At 39.0% G+C, this 18,307-nt stretch overlaps 1 long non-coding RNA gene across 1 annotated transcript; it reads right to left on the bottom strand.

The window, feature by feature from the left end:
• Position 1: 1 nt before the first annotated feature.
• Positions 2 to 592, bottom strand: LOC137611839 (uncharacterized). The gene is made up of 3 exons (XR_011038785.1): positions 428 to 592; positions 234 to 286; positions 2 to 25 (listed from the first exon to the last, which is right to left on the bottom strand). It is a non-coding gene; the product is annotated as an uncharacterized lncRNA (long non-coding RNA).
• Positions 593 to 18,307: the final 17,715 nt, after the last annotated feature.

The following is an 18,307-nucleotide window of genomic DNA, read 5'->3' as shown; positions in this document are numbered from 1 at the left end:
TCGTAGAAACACTTTGTAACATATTCTAGTGCAAAAAAACAAAAGGGGGGTGGGGGGTGGGAGTGGGGATCCAATTATATGTACAATATTTAACTCTATTTAAATCCATTCATGGTAAAATCTTAAAATGAGTAATCGTAGATCTTATATAATAAGAAAATATTTCTCTCATTAAAAAAATAAAATGTCACAATTTGCAGACCTAATCTGGGTAAAACTATGAAACTTTGTACCTGAGTTTGTCTTCCAGTCCGGTAAAGTAAGAAATGACAAGGCATCTTCTGCCCTGAAATTACAGAACAATGAGAGGAGGTTATTTTTTAAACACATCTTGATTGATTTGAGAGAAAAAAAAAAAGAGGAATCATGATAATAATTAAATAAAAAAAAAAGAATCTTTCAACAGTCAAGTTATCCTGAGACCCACCTGCACTGAGTCACCGTCTTAGTTAGAAAGAGTAGAGTCACTGTGACCAATAAATTTGCGTGGGTTTCTCCAAGCATAGCTGATCCCTTCCCGACAGTCTTTAAGCCGCTCTCCCGTTGCTAATACTCTTTCCTTTTGATGATTTAAAGAGTGACTGATGAGCAGTAACTGTTGTATGGCTTCACAGTGAAAATGCAGCTAATGTCACCCTGTGACCATCAACGTAGAGGTATATGTCTTCCTGTGTCACTCTAAGAGCACAGCAGTGGGTTTTGAGCATATATAGCCCCATCGCCTCACCAGTTAATCTCAGTCGTGGGTGGGGAAGGAGGACTGGGAGGACAAGAAGCTACAAAAGGGGTTGGACTGGGTCTTTTGCGTAAAAATATTGTACAGGTGACGACAGCAGCCTGCAGAGTTACAGTAAATAGTGATAGGAAAGGTCAGGGTTTAGAGTTGCTAAATCATAAAAATCACAAATATCAGGGTAAACAAAGGCTTTACAGTTTGATGATATAAACAATCTTTTGGTTGATGTGAACATGATAAGTGACAAATACGTACAGTTTAAAGAGATTTTTTTTAATTGATCAAAACTTTTTGTGACAAAACACAGGTATCAAAAGAAGTTTAGAAGAACACAAGCACACAAAAAAAATTGCTGTAAAGGATGTGAGAAGTGTGTTCAGTAAAAACGTAAGAGCACTGCACAGCACAGTGTGTGACTTGGCTGACAGGATTCCAAAGATTGTGGCAGCAAATCCACGGGTGCTAATGATATTATGAAGCTGCAGTCTGAGACACTGAGATGGGACATTAGTAACCTGATAAACACAGTGAGCTCACTGAATGTTTTAATCAGGAGGCCTCTACCACTAGTCAGAGGAGGGGTTGACAGATTTGGCAGATTCCTGTGATGCCCATTCAGTGAATTTTATTTATTTAATTTATTTATTTATATATATATTTATTTATTTCATTTATTAATTCCCATTTTTTGTGCGATCATAGACATTTGTTTAGGAGAAATGGAATTTATTTAAACAAGTCAGGAGTAAAACTTTTAGACTAACAAATTTCTTTCCTCTAGTGTCACACTGTTCCCTTTGCCAAGGACACGAGATGAGGAGAGTCTAAACAAAAGAACACATTCTCAAAACATTGCTTAACTTAACTATTTAACTTATAACTTTCTGTGACACAGTCTCATTCAGACAATCATAGCTGACAAAATCCTCAGATTCTAAAAGGACAAGATAATTGCCGTCATACTTGGCATCATTTCATGTAATCAATAGGTGAACATTGTGACTTGTTTAAGTTGTAAAAACAGATTTGAAAAGTACATGTAGTGGTCAGATGGTGCTGTACAATGTAAGAACAGATGGAGGAAGAGAGATAACAAACAGGCGTTTGATCCTCCTATTGTGGGATGGCTGTAACTCTGTCGGTATGTGTCAATACAGCAGGTGGCCCAAAACAAATACTAGGGCTCTCACAGCTTGTCCAGCCTAAAGTAGTGTGTTCAATAGGGACCAGCTATTACCTTTACATTTGCTTTAGAGGAATAGGATGACTCTCTTACAGTGCTCATCTATAGTTATCTGTTAAGAAACCCCCTGTTCCCCCCACCACTACCACCACCACCACCATGATATCTCCACAGATAATCTACATTTTATCTGTGTCTCCGGCGTCAAAGGCGTGTGATGAATTCCACTGGAAGTGAGTCACTTATAAACTGACCCATTCGGGTCTGTGCAAACATTTTTATAGAGGGTTCACTATGAAACAAAACAGGTGTGTGACTCCACAGCGACGTGTCAAAAATCTGTATTTACACTGCAAGGTGGTAGAGCTCCTCAAGTATGTATGGATTCAGTTAATGTTTTGTCACACTGTTACCTATTGCTTTTTACTATGCACATATTTTGTCCAGTTCTCTAGGAGATTATACAATCGCTCACATAGGTAGATAAAGCATAATGTGTTAAAGGTGTTCCATCTCTGGAATGACATCACAAGGAATTAATTTAAGTTGGATCAGTTGGAGCAGGATCCAAGACCTCCCAGAATGAGACATATTTAAATAAATGAGTAATATTTCAATAGATCTGGAATCTTTTTTTAAAATGTCAGATTCATTGAAATCTTTCCCCTAGATCTGGAACTTTTACTGTCAGATTCATTACAATTTTTCTCTAATATTTTTTTGCTAATTTTTTGTCATTCTTTTTTTTTTTAAACCACTGAAGTCATCCATGAATCTCTTGTTTGCTTATTTTAGATGAAATACAAATTTGTATCTTTTCAAAAATTACAAAAGAAGAGAGAAATGCTGAAGTCTGCTTGACCTCGCTTTAAATATTCACACATGATTTTTGTAAGCCTCACAACCAAAGTGTGCCTTTCAAAGGAATATGGCTAAATTAAAGCTCTGTGTGTCAGTATGACACTGTCCACATTATTGAAAGGGAGAAGACAAGATCAACAAAAAGACAGAATATTGGTCGGTTAATCTGTCTGTGCATTTTAAAGCGGACCTTCATCCCTTTTCCCATTTCCTTTCCATTTCCAGCAATCTACACTAAGAAGTAAAATGAGGAAGTGAAGCTGCAGGGAAGCAAACTGCTCCTCCCTCTGCTGATTTCCTGTTACCGTCGTGAACTCCCTGATTAATCAGTGTAAAAAAACCCTGCATGCATCAGTTTTTATTTATTTATTTATTCATTTATTTTACTTTTTTTTTTTTTTTCACTGTTGATTGTGACTTTTTTCTCCCTCTGACTTCCCGGCACAGTATTTGATTTAGATTTAAAAATTAAGCACTGTGATTACCAGGAAGGAGTCTGTTGATAAGGGGTCAAGGGCATTCAAACCACCGTCAGGTCAGATCTCATCAGTAACCGGGACATTCACATGTGTAGCAACTTTCTGCTTCACCCTGATGGTCACAAATGCTGATATACGACGTCCTAATCTTATCGACATACTGAACCCTTTAAGTGTATTAATACTGAAATATTAAATATTGCTCAAGGACGTGCCTGTAAATCCATAAACCTATTTTTTAACCCAGATGTTCTCATACCTTCTGTCTTCAGCCAAGAATTAAGGGTCCATTAATAATCAACTTTGCTCACAGGAAGCAGGGAGCAACACGGGGCCAAGATGCAGCAATAAACCATGGGCTTTTCTAAGGATCATTGTTGGCCCCACGCCCTGATCCATGACTAACAGTTAATAAGTTTATGCTTCCTTTTTGAATCTCTGCCTCGTTGCTATGGCAAAGTAATGTTATTTTGGAAAACTTGACGATCGGACTTGTTTGCAAACGATCTCGGAAAAAACAGAAATGAACTGAACCAGCCTCTATTTCCAGATTCTTTTTTTTTTTTTTTTTTTTTTACACATATGAACCTTTTCCAGTCATGCCTACAAGACAGTCCTAAAAAATGTCCATCCTCGTTGATATAGTATATATATAATGAGAGTATCAGTGGCTTGAAAAATTTCAGAAGCTCTCAAACTACTCTCCACCTACTTCAACTGATAAAGTGTGCAGGGATTGAAATTTTGTCTGAGGGTCTCTTTAAATGCTCCTGCCAAAAGGAAACGGTGGGTGATCCTCATCTATCTTAGGGTACAGTCTCCCCACATCTCTTCAAAAACCTTCACTAAGAATTCTGTGAAATGAAGGAGCCCTGATTTTCATGCCATTGTACCATGACTCTATGCTTTGATGGAGGTCAGATCTTTTCTTTCAGTGGGGTGTGTCATCGGACACAAATTTTCAAATTCACTCTTACCACATTCCATTTTTACCATTTTTGATTGTAAAACCGCTGAGCTAAGAAGGCCTCTCAGGAAAGCTTGCCTGTGTGGTCAGGCAGAATTAACTTGATGCTGGTCATTAACCAGCCCCTATGGCCCTCAGGTAGGGCAATATTTCTTTTCTTTTTTCACCCCTTGAATTAGTTTTGCCCCCTAATCTTGCAAAGCTGTCCTAAACCCACTTCCATCCCACTTCAAACACATTTTTTTTTTTAATACCAGGCTTGCACTCGAAATTTACCCTTGCTGAACAAAAGAAAATCAATCCATACTGCAGCCTTTCATCTACAACAGGTCAGTCAGTGGCGTATGAAAATCCCTCTCTGCCCTCCTTCCAGTTTGCTTGTGACTTTGTGGTTTGTAGTTCCTGGCGATGTTCTCAAGTGTAACGGCAGGTCAAGGTCATAGGTCAAGGTTGATAGATAACACCGGCTAAGACAGGGCGGATGCCAAGCTCTCATTCTTGCCATACTTTCAGTGTACTTTTATGGAGCTCTAATTCAGATACTTGATGCGGATGTCGAGGCTCACGCTGCCTCTCCTTCTCGCCATCTAGTGATTTAGTCTGAGCTCAAGGTTATCAGTGACAGAGACCGCGCCCTCCCAATCACATTTTAAGAGGTGAATGGGAGCTTTTCACATGTTGGACTAGTTCTGCAGTCTGAGCAATCTAAACAGCATTTTACGAATCTTTAAAGAGTGAATGTCTGTGTTTGTGTTTGGCATGAACTCAACATTCTTCTAATCCTTTAAAGGTGACGGAACATAATGTATCGCCTTCAAAATTCTACAAAGGATTGAATTATTGTAAACCTTGTTGATGATTAAAGTATGAAATCACATCGGTACATGAAGGTTGAGGACATACACTATTGGCTCAAGTGGGTCCATTACATTTTGTAAATCCCACCTATTTATGGGCACATTTTTACAGCTCCTGCACTTTATAGTCTTCCTGCTGAAAAATGGTTTGTTCTCAGTAAGGTTTTTAGAATCAGAATCTTCCACTGAAGGGTGAAAAAAGCAGCAGAAAGCCCATCTGTGGCATGTAAAGTAGGTAAGACACGTGTGGAAGCAATCACTCCATTCTTTCAAAATAAGACACGTCCGTGAAAACAAATTAGTCCTCAATCTGTGCCTTCTGTTTAATATTCATTGAATCATCTAACTTGCCAAAGCGTTTCTTAATTTCACAATGACAAGTCAAACTTGTTAACATTTCACCCTCAAGCTCCAAATGTGAACAAGTGTTTATAAAGCAATAAAGCAATAAATAACCTCTGTCACGTTCCAGTTTACATTGCAATAAACACACTCAATTTAATATTGTTGTTTTTAGTCATTTGCTTCTCATTCTCAACTTTGTAGACAAGGTCATGACTTGGTCTCTCCTTCCCCTTTGCTCTTTCTTTCCGTCACGCTCTGTTGGAAAGTTTCTGTTACAATCTTGCAGGTGTTTCTTGGCCTGTGGCGCTTCGTCTCTCAAATAGAGCCTGACTTCTACCACTGGTTGGCTGCTAAACAGGATGTTTAATGAGTACAGGTGCCATGGTTCTGCTCTGACTAGCAGGGAGACATGATCAATACTGTGAGCAACCCGTATTCAGCATTTTCAAATCTGCAGATCCACCCAAACTACAGTATTTATTCCTTTCTTGATCATCCTTCAGGCCTTTTGATACATGCAGCTTACTTTCACTCCCTGCTCTCGCTCGGACGTGAAAAATACAACTGGAAAAACTGCAGTCATAAAAAGCAACAATGAATGGATAAGCACAGGATATGCTTTAATATAATTTCCTAGAAATTTTCACTTTAGAAATGTTTGTTTCAAAAAATGTCAATGCTGGATGATGTAATTTTTTTTTACAGACCAAGATTGTTTGTTTATTGCCATTTCAAACACGTATGCACTCCAGTCCAGCCAGCTTTCAGCATTTTGATTCCTTCGTGTTCCATCTCCATGTCGCATTCACAGGCAGGTGAAACAGAACATTGAGGTTGTTCAACACGTTCACCAGAAGGTGGCGCCCTGTCTCCTTCTATGAACTACCAGAATCTCTGCGCCGTGACAAGTTTTCTGAAAGTCTAACAACCAGAAAAAAAAAAAGAAATAGAATGAAATGAAACAGGAAATCTGTGCATATACGATAAATTCATGATGTGAGAGTGAAAAGAATGTTCAATTCAATCTTAAGAAGCTGAAATACATATGCAATGTGAATAATAATATAGTAATGTCACCACATTTAGATATTAGTTGGATGATGTATTCACGGAGGGTAAATGGAGCTTTCATGCTCATGAACCTGACTCACATAAAATATGAAGGACACGTTCATTTAATCACAGCAAAAACTGATCATGTGATTTGTCTGTTAAAGCAAGATAATTCCTAATTTTAAGGTCTGATACGTAATTGTTTCTTTTTCTGGGTTCAGTGATTTTCTCCCTGATAAAACCCAGAATCCAACCAAGCACTGGTCCAGTGTCCTATCTCTCCTCAATTAACTTCAAACTGCTCTCCATTACACGCTACAATGAGACACGCAATTTCATTACCTCATACAGGCCCATCAGAGCTACTAATTGTTTTTCTATTCATTTTCAGCATCCCGCCATCTCCCAGGGCGCGGGCATGGAGATATCTGATGCTCAGAAAGATTGAAAAAGGGGGGTGCTTGGGTTGTTTGTGTCATCACAAACATGAGACAGTTGGCTTTTATTAGTCTAGGGGTCAACAGTCGGTATAACCTTTGAAAGCCAGGAACTTTAACTCACAGACGCTTTATTCACCGTCAGTGAAAGGTCAGCACAGGCACACACAAAGAGAGTAGCTGCAGTTTACTGAGCTAAATAACCAGAGTCAGTGTGACAACAGATTTGCTTTGCTCTGCTAGGATTTAGAAGTACTTCTGCTGCTCGTCAAAGGATGTAAGCTATACTGGTGCGAGAAAACATGTTTAAACAGTGATCAGATAAAAGAAAAATGATTAATTTTCTCATTTTAACATGATCAAAATGCATTTAATTCCCATTTTTCGTCTTGAACCAGAAACAACCAGAAAAAAACAACTACTTCGAAGATTTCCGTGCTAAAGCATTAACTGCTTTATCATATTCAGTAAATTGATATGTGCATGAATATTAAAAGTATATGAAAATCTATGTGCAGGTTTAAACCTGCACATGATTATTTTAAGTTGATATCTCAAACATGCAACATCGACATTTATTTAGTTGTATGTTTGCATATGGAGATGTTGTGCATGTCTCCCATGTTTACTTTGAGTAACTATATATTTCAATCAAAAGAGACTCATGTTAGAAATAATAAGAAAGTATTTGTATATTACAGCAAATGATATACGATGGCTCCGTTTGCGGCACATTTTTGTTCTATATTGCACCATGGTTTCTTCTTTTATATATATATATTTTTCCATCGTTTTGTTCACCCAAAATTCCCAACACTTTTTGCTTGTGAACAAATTAAACCTGAATCAAATTCCTTGTTTCCAATTAATGGATATGAAAGTCTTTAGTGCCAGAAGGTCTCCGGCATTCATTCTTTTCAGGGTATTGAGAACAGACTCTGTTGGTGGGTGGTGATGGACACAAATAACTCCAGCATGATTGAACACAAAGAACAGGGAGATTGCTATTTACAAACACATTATAAGAAATAAAATATAATCCGAGCATGCAATAGTGTAGTCTTCTTGACTGAACAAAAGCCAGAGCTTCATTTGGCTCTCAGCCAACTTTTTTTTTTTTACATGCCAGCAGCTACACTATGATCATAACTGATGAAGCAGTTTACAGAGGATTTTAAGAAAACTGTTGAAACAGCTGTTTGCTGCTGCTGGAAGTAAAGCAATGACAATAAGAAGGCTTAACAGAAGCAAATAAACCAACAAATGTAAAAAAAAAAAAACAGTCAGGTGCAGAATATGCACATTTCTACTGCTAAAACGGTCACAGTCAAAAGGGATGACAAAAAGGTTGATGTTGTGAAGTAGCATGGAATCATAAACGTTGTTGAAGATATTAAAGAACCATCACTACTGATGAAAATTAGAAAAACATTCACAGACAGGATAATGCTATCAAAGATTTTTGTTGAGTTTAGTCACGTTAGTCAACTTCCTTCCAAGCACTTTGGTTCTGTCACAGAACCTCTTACAACAGGTGATAAAATCAAAGTCTGGTCTGGTTTTGCACATCATATGAGATACATAACTCAATAGAAGTCTTGGCAACATTTTAACATTTGTGTTTTTAAAAGGTCCGAAGGATGTCTGTTTAGCATCTTCAGAATCACTTTCCACCAATACGTAAGTTTGATCAACACATTGTAAAAATGTGAATGACAGCAGCATTAAATACAATATTAATCATTCATTTAGTGTCATTCAACATAGATTCTGTGCCAGTGATCTGCAAAAATCTTGAGGTGGAGCTGAAGTGATTTACAGAATAGAAAACACAGCTAAGGAATGAAGCACAAACAACTTTGCTGCTACTTTATTACCAAGTGGAAAGGAGTCTTTTGATTAATAATGCACAAAGTAATCCATGTGAGTATCCTACGGTTATACACAGTGGGCCTCCTGCTTCTGCAAGGCCGAAAGAATCACTTATACCTTAGATCGTATTTTTTGGAAAATAAAGTTGCAGATATTCTATTTCGTGTTTTTACTTTTTTAGTGTGGAATCACAACATCCCCAAAAAGCAATGTTTTCTTTAGTTTTTGGCAGGTTTGAATGTTTGAACCTATGTTGATTTGCACATAAAAGACATGTGGGAGAGACCATCGACTCCCAGAGACTTTCAACGGGGAGGATGCCATAGCTTAAATTCCAGATGTTTACACACAACCCCCCCCCCCCACACATTTTTCAACATCATTCACTATCTTTCATCCCACGTACGAGCTGGATTGAATCAAAAGTATCCGACTGAATGCGCCCCGGCGACTGAGATGTGAGGCCTGTTCTCCAGACTCAAAGTGAAATCGTTTCAGTCGTTCTATCCGGGATTTGATTTGTTCACCCAACCAGCTGAGCCCAGTTTGTGATGAAATGCTGGGCTCAAGCAGAGCTATAGAAATCACATCAACGCTGTGTCACCTTAGCTGAAGCATGCAGCTCCTACATTGATCAAAGAGGAATTAAAACAGAATGAAAGCGATAAGGGGCAGGAAACCATGCAGGTTAACATCCTGTGCAGTTGATGTTTAAGAGCAATCACACGCATGTTCAGCTGCTCTGTTGTGACTTGCTGCTTAGGACATGTGGTCTGTGATGGTCTGCCAATACAAGAACCTCATCATTATTTCACTCAGCAAGACGAAAACAGTGCACAGACCAACTCTTTAGAATTCTAATTACCAAGTGATCTGCATATATTCATGCAATGGTCTTTTGGCCTAAGGTAGGGCTTTTAAGCTTTGACATAAAGAAAAAAGAATACAAGTATTTTCCTCCTTACCTGAAAAGGACCAGGTACTCATTATATTTTGAAGATCTGTTTTTGCCTGCAGCGCCAAACCTGTGCACCTTTTTGCTCATCCCAGCTGAAAATAGATAACAGCGAGCAGCGCCATCCAGGTAGAAAGAGATCTGAATGTCTGTCAAACATCAGAAGAGATGCCACAAACGGCTCGGCAACTTCGCCTGAGTTGTAAAAACACATGAAGCTGCTCTGATGAGGGGAACAAAAGCTGAGGGAATGCTAATCATGATGTTGCAGATTAGACTTGGGAACTGAATGGCATTAATTTGAAGATGCTTAATGCAGCCCAGAATGCAAAATTAAAGCAATTCATAAGGGATTCATAAGAAACAGGCATGGTAGGAGGTATGTTTTAATAATCAATGCACTGCGTTATTTATGCAAATACTAGCTATTTGTAATTATCTGAGTGGGTGCATGTTTAGACTCTTTTTTAATCTTGCCTAACTAACTGTGTATATGTCGTCTATAGCTGTTGAAAGCTATGTTACAATGCTAAAAATCTAGCAAGATGAAGATATTTCAGTCATTCCTCACGAGATCCTTTAATCTTGGCACAGTTGGAGCCACATCTTCAATCTTTTGGTCAATTCTTTTTACAGTAATAGCATTTACAGTTGTTGCAGGGTTTTCTCCATGTTTGCGTCAGGTTGCTTACATGGGCTGAGAAAAATGACCTGCTTGGAGGTCCAATCACCTTTTCCTGAGGTATCCCTGTGTTGCATGAGAGTTGCATTCGTTGTGCATGCACTATGCACAGTGCGCCCTCACACATTTGCGCATCAACGCTCACGACTTCACCTCATTGCGGACTTTTGGTAGGCAGTCACATGATACCGTACGCCCATTCTATTGGCTAATGGCATTCGGAAGTGTGCTCCATTCCTTTAGTCTCAGACTTATGTGAGACACAAAGGTGCTTTAAACAGTCGATAAGAGTGTTCATAAACATTTAAATTGCCGTAAATAATAAGATAATTAGTTTGTCACTCTATCGTGTAAATCGTTAATCGCGTGTGGTTCCTGGAATGTATAACCGCAAAGAATCACTGTATGTGTTTGCGTTTATGTCACTCTGTAAAAGTTGTCCGACCCTCATTTTTACAACCCAACCTGTGTCCTGACGCACAGATGTACAAAACTTTGCTGTGGTCTCTTGAATACCTGAACTGACAGTGGGCCACGGTTTTCGAGGCCATCTTGTCGATAAACAATCTGAGCACCACAAAGAAGCAATAGCCTATTGCCCATCCAGCAACGAGTCCTTTTCAAATGTCAAACAAAAAAGTAGTTGCAAAAGGTGAAGTGTTCTATTGATTCAAAATAGGCTCTTCATTTGACCACTGTGCCCAATTTATGGACTACCTACATCTTGGATATTGACTGTTGGAGCATTACTATTTGGGAAACTGTAGGAAAGCACATAAAATCTTCAAATCCTTCTTTAAGGTGAAAGTGAAGGGAGAATACTTTTTGAAAAATAAAAACATCCTTATAGGTAGAAAGGAACACATGAAACACATTTTACATCCTACTGCAAGATACAAACAACAATCATCATCAACTATCAACACAACAACTCAAAAAAAACAATTTAATAACTGACAGGAGGCGTCGGCACATGGAAACCTCTTTGTCTGATAAAGGCTTTTATGCCCTTGATAACCTTCTTCAATCACTCCCAATTGGGGCGGCAGTGGCTCAGTGGTAAAGCGGGCGGTAGAGCGGGTCGTCCTATGATTTAAGATCGGCGGTTCGATTCCCGCTCCCACCCCCCAAAAAAATACCCAGAGGTGAGCTGACAGTGGGAGGTGTCAGCTCACCTCCGGAGCACTGCCGAGGCACCCTTGAGCAAGGTGCCGTCCCCTTTACAAATTGCTCATTTGAGGCGCGCCAAGAAGGAGCTGCCTGCCACTCTACCTCCCCTGCATGCCTACAGGCCCCCCTGTGTGCGTGTGATACAGGGACCTGTACTCACATATATATGTATGCATGCGTTTGAATCAGTAGCTAGAGTGTGTTCTTAATTTCCCTTCAGGGATCAAACCAGTATATAAAATTTAAAAAAAAAAAAATCATCACTCTTCATTTTCTTCCCTCTTCACCCCCCTTCGAATTTCTTCTATTCTCTCACCCCCATGTTCTACCAACATTAATGCTGGTTGACTGTTTTCTAAGTACAGTAGGTTAAGAATAATGTTTTCCAGGCATGTCGATTTCCTAAATTTACTATTTATGTTTTTTTTGTAACATCCACAATTGGTTAAAGCCACCCCTCTCTGAACACCAACATTCATTCATCTTCTTGAAGATAAGACAATCTGTTCACAGGTTTACGCTGGAGCCTATCTCAGCTGACTATGGGCAAGAAGCAGGGTATACCCTGGAGAGACCACCAGTTTATCACAGCCTTGTAGAGACGGATAAACACACTTTATGTTCAAGTTAGCATGACCAAGTCATCCACGTTGCTTGTGGATGAAGGATATGTTTTTGGAGGTGGGAGGAAGCTGGAGAACCCTGAGAGAACCCATGCAGACATTGGGCGAACATGCAAACTCTGCATTAAAAGCACCCAGGTGAATTCAAACCTTTTCGTTGGAGGCAACAGAGCTACATACCGCGTGACTGTACTGCCAAAGACAAACACAGACAGATCATTTATATGGTGGAACTGAATTCTTTGTGGTGCATTTGCTCATCCTTGTTTCATCACAATTTTTGAACTTTATATTCATTTGTTCTCCCATTCTAATGTCTAATCTGGAACAAGAACAGAATATTTAAATGAGAGATTTAAAAACACAGGAGGGTTCAGACAAAACTTGTGTCGTACATTTTTACCCATTATTCAGTCAATCATTCATTCATCTTCTACTGCTTTGCAAACACTATTATTTATACAGTGCCTTGCGAAAGTATTGCCCCCCCCAAGCCTTTCTGACATTTTGCCACATTTCAGGCTTCAAACTTAAAGATAGCAAACTGCATTTTTTTTAAGGACTCAACAACATGTGAGACACAATCGTAAAGTGGAACCAAATTTATTCAACATTTTATATTGTGTTTAGAAATAAAAAACTGAAAAGTAGGATGTGCATATGTGAGACCAAATGACACGTAGGTGAACTCTGTTTGTCATTGTTTGTCATTTAGGTCAACATTGGATCATTCAGAAGTCATCAGGGAACTTCTGCAGTCGGTTAGCTGAGTTGAGAGAACAGAGGGCCACTACTTTTGCACATCCTACCTTTCAGCTTTTTACTTCTGAACACAATATAAAATGTTGAATAAATTTGGTTCCACTTCACGATTGTGTCTCACATGTTGTTGATTGTTGAAAAATATTTTCAGTTTGTTATGTTCAAGTTTGAAGACTGAAATGTGGCAAAATGTCAAAACATTTCTTGGGGGGCCAATACTTTCGCAAGGCACTGTATATACACCATATTTTCCGCACTATAAGGCGCACCTAAAAGCCTGAAGTTTTCTCATAAACCCGTAGTGTGCCTTATAATCCGGTGCGTCTTATATATGGATTAATATTCATATTAATATTGGTTAAAAACATGATCGCTGAAAAAAAGCCAGTCTGGCCGCCAGTCATGCCGCACTCCGCCACCAGAGGAGCCCCCTCACAAGGCACTCGGGCCTACGCCCCCTAACAACGGTAGTCAAGGGGCGTCACCGAAGTCCCAGCTCTGACTGAGCTGCTCTCAGACAGTAGACTGTAGGAGCACCGGTGATTACGTAGCAAAACATAAGGAACTTTCAACAATTCTATTAATAAAGTTTGACTGACTGGCTGATCAGTATTTTCTAACTATTTGGTGTCGGAAATAACCCACTTTAGACTTAATTGGTCTTAAAAATGCCATTGTGCTGTCATCTGGAATCTAGTAGAAACTGGCATAAAGGTGAATGAAAGACCCTCAAAGCTGAACTTCCAGCCTTTTCTGAAATTTCAAGAGCAGAGTCACTGCTAGACAAAGGTGCCAACAGGGGTGCTGTAATTGATTGGGCGGGCGGCGGAGGGGCGCATTCAGGCTTGTGTATTCTGTCTTCACGGCGGTGAATCTCACGGCGGTGAGACACCGACATTAAAGTCAGTTCTAGGAGTAAAACAGCGTCATATTTGCCAGTAAATTAGCAGCCTGACATTAAAAACTAGTTAAAAAATTGTTTAGGACACACAGCAGCAAATAGCTGCACCTCACCTCCAACTGGACTACCGATCGATCAAAACAATATTTAATCAATAAATGAAGACGAACGTCGGAGCTTAAATATCTGCTTCGAACTTCAGATCAGGAAATAATCCGCTTTGTTCACACTGACTGCACTCGTAATGAATTTAACCAGTTTTTAATGTCAGTTTTTTAATATGCGTGTTGACTTCTTGCTCAGATGGCAAAGTGATCAAGTGATCAGGTTTCCTTGATGAGGCTCAGAATGTCTTATTTACATAGCAACAGGGGCCATTCAAAGGTACTAGGCAGTCATGAATGCAATCATGACTGTCTGAGCAGCGCGGCTCTATCTAGTGGACGGATTGCGCAACTACAGCTGCTGCAGTTTATCAAATAAATTTTATTCATTTTTTATTGTGTGCGCCTTATAATCCGGTGCGCCTTATATATGAAATAAATTATAAAACAAATTTTTGCGGGTGCGCCTTATAGTCCAGTGCGCCTTATGGTGCGAAAAATACTGTGTATGTGTGTGTGTGTGTGTGTGTGTGTGTGTGTGTATGTATATATATATATATATATATATATATATATATATATATATATATATATATATATATATATATATATATATATATATATATAGGGGGGGGTCAAACATAAATAGTTAAATAATATACATACATATTAACATCTGCAACATATGAAATTTACATATTCACATATTGGAAACATATTAACATATATCATATTATATATATATATATATATATATATATATATATATATATATATATATATATATATATATACATACTGTATGTAATGCAAACACTATAGACATTTCACTGTACCCATGCCTAACTAGGCCTTTTTATTTGTTTATTTCTGTGCCTATTTATGATTTTCTATTTGTATATTCTTGATGGGTTATTTATTACTCTTTCTATTTGGTGTTGGTACTACTTTCTATGTGCTGGTGCTTTCCATGTGCTTTTTCTGTTTTTTGTGTACTGACTATGCTGTGTGTGACGGAGATGTTAATTTCCCTGACAGAACCTCCTTAGGGGATCAATAAAGTTATACTCTACTCTCTCTACTCTTTCTCCGCTGTTGCGGGCCATGGGGAGCTGGAGCCTATCCCAGTTGGCTTATGGCTTGAGGAAACTCCAGGCGCGACGCCAGTGCACCGCGGAGCCACACAGAGATGCAGACAACCACACACGCACACACTCAAACCTACGGTCAATATGGGACCGGCCAAGTAACCTGAAGCACATGTTTTTTGAGGTAGGAGGAAGCTGGAGAACCCGGAGAGATTCCACGCAGAGACGGGGAGAACATAGAAAAATTAATTAAAAGAAGTGATATTTAACCATCCTGAAATCTGAAAATAGAAAAACATGTTAAGATAACATTAAGTTCTACAGAAATGTACAAAAATGTTTCTGATGCAGTTCTCTAGCTTGCTCCTGTAAATAATCACTCAAATCACCTGACCTTCATGGGTCACTTCCTGGACTTTGGGAAAAGGGAGGCAGTGTAGGAATGGTGCAATCACGTTTAAGGCCAGCAAGAAAATAGGTGGTGTAAAAACAGAAATAACAAGGTCGTGTATAAATAAAAATGTTAAAACTGACCAGCTGTTTTCAAAGCACTTAAAGTATCAGAGTATTTCCTTCATTGGCACTGTACTTGGTAACTGAATGGCATAGATTAACAAAAATGAAAGTAATTAACAAGATGTTAACGTTGGAACTCTTATTTTCATTCACCGCTACTCCATGCCATTTAGAAAAAATGTTCTCTTACTTACTCTGGGAGATTTTTCAGGAGGGAGAGAGAAGAGGAGGATACTTATCACATCCATCACAACGGTGCCATCTAGATCGATGTTAAAACGGTTTCTAATGGCAAATGGTTTGTATTGCAGACATGTCATAAAACCTGGCAGGAATGATATAACCTCTCAGTAATTCATGAGAAGCATCGGACTTCGTTCTGCATATGCCGTCCAGATCATTCAATAAAATCACTGACGTGCAAATGTACTGAATTACATTACCACCATTGTCCTGCAATACTAATCCCATTTGGATGGGCCATTGTTGGAAAATGGAAAGAACATTTGGAGGGGCTTTTAACCCCAACTGACACTCTGTCTGATAAGGAGACAGTGATGGAATATTTTAGTAGTGGGTCCATTTACCCAGCTCAGTTAAACATGGAGTGTTTTATCCTTTAAATGAAACAGCTGATGTGGTGCTACTCTGCTTTCAAACTCTGAACAAGTCAGTACGTTTATGACACCATGCATCTGTTGAGTTAAAATGATTAAGTACAGTAATATTTAAGGCACTGGGTTGATCTCTAGGGTTTAGGTAGGGTACATTTAACCAACCTCCTCCACAGAAGTTGGGCTTCAGGACTTGACATCAGGAAAGCACGTCAAGTTTTTAATTCTCTTAAATAACTTCAGAAAAAATTATAAAATAAAATATCTCAAAAAAAGACATTTAAACGAGAAACCAATGAATATAAGGATTTTGATTATAAGATTTAGCTCTGACGCGAAGGTAATATGGCAATGGCTCTCAGACTCAGCAGGAAGATCTGGATAGAGGACATCCATGTGGTCTGAGCAGCAGCAGGGTGGATCCCCCTGGTGGTCAGAAACTGGTGGCAGTGAATGGGTTCCCAACGCTGAAGCTTGAGAAGCTGAAGGACTTGGAGACATGGTGGTAGTGAGGTGGTGGTGGACGGTGTGCTCCAGCACGAGAGAACTAAAGTGAGGGAGCAAAACATTTTAAACCAGTAGGCAAGAAGACGATGTTTTCATATGTTTGTTTAGGTGATCATGTTGGGTGTCTAATGTTTTGTTGTGCCACGTGCTCAAGTTTCTTTGCCCCTCCGTATGAGTGTTCAGACATTTCGAATTTGTCACCTGAAGCTAATTTTTGTCTGTCAATTAGTGACTGCATATAAAGCACGTTTTTTTCTGTTAGTGCAGTCCTGAGTCTTTGCAGAACTGTTGAGGTGAGCTTAATGAGAACTTTGCTTTATCACTGTGTAAATTTCCTTTTGTGGAAATTTTGTTTTGGATTATTAATTTAAGGTGTTGTTTTGTACTTTCCGTAACTTGGACAATTCCTGCGTTTTGGTTGCTTACTTTGAATTTTAGAATATCTTTTGCTCTGCTTTAGTTGATATGTACTTGGCTTAGATCTTTTTTTTTTGCCTAAACCTTATGAGCGTTAAAATACTTTATTAAACCTGGTCTTTTTATGCTACCTCTGCATTTTAGCTCCCTTCTTTTAGCCTAGTGCTTAACTAACTGCTCTAGTACAAATAATCTAGCAACGCAGGTTCAATTCCTGATTAGTGTGTAACACTGTAGAGCAATGAGAACATGCAAGAGGGAAGACAGGCTAGAGGAGCTGTGCAAGAGCTTAATTTAACTGAAAAGAAATATTCAAATCCCCCCCTGGAGGGGCTATTGATGCATTAAGGCTAAGTCATGCGGGTTCCATATAGTCTGCACATGTGATCTCACTTTTTTAGAGGTTCACAACAGCGATGGCTCAACCTGTGCATTGAGATGAGTGCAAAAAAAAAACTTAACCATGAAGCAGAAGCGCAATTTTGCCATATTTAGATATCAGTGTTTCTAAAGTAACTTTCATTGGCAATCTGAGAGAAAAGTTCAATCCTATGTTTGCTCTGTGTGTGTTCTTCAGGCCTCAATGAATCTGTGATGAATCCTTATTGCCCAGCAGGCATCTGCCTGAATTACAGCTGGGCCAGACTAATGAACTGGACCCAGACACAGTCATAATCAGATTAATGATTGTTTTCAGGTATAAAATGACCACAATCAATGGGGAGAAAGCAAGAAGAGGGAGAGTGGAGCCAATCCATGGCTTAAGGATGATTAGACTCTACGGACAGGCCTGGAGCCAAGTTTGGAGACCAAACAGTCGATTTTAGATTGGGATAACATACTACACCGAGGAGCAAAATAGAAATAAAAGGTTAACAGGTAGTCAGGACTGCAAAATTCGGTCAGCCTGCTGTTGATGCCATATGGAAGATTACACTTAATGAATGCAGATCACTAATATTTTTGAGAGGCATATGGAGACAAAGGTCAGGGCCGTTCTGGTCTGCCCCAGTCACAAAGGACACTTTGAGTTGTGGCCTGGACTGTAAAAGAGGATAGAGATCACATGGCTGGCTGCTTTTAAAACCACTGAAATTATTCTTGGCACTAAAAATCTGAGCAATATGTCATTCAAAAGACTGCACAGCAAAGCAAATGTCAGAAAAAAGACAAAACCT

This window comes from Antennarius striatus, chromosome 18, assembly GCF_040054535.1.
Source record: "Antennarius striatus isolate MH-2024 chromosome 18, ASM4005453v1, whole genome shotgun sequence".
In the NCBI taxonomy this organism is placed as follows: domain Eukaryota; kingdom Metazoa; phylum Chordata; class Actinopteri; order Lophiiformes; family Antennariidae; genus Antennarius; species Antennarius striatus.
The sequence above is the reverse complement of the archived record's forward strand: the minus strand, read 5'-3'. Positions and strand labels throughout refer to the sequence as shown.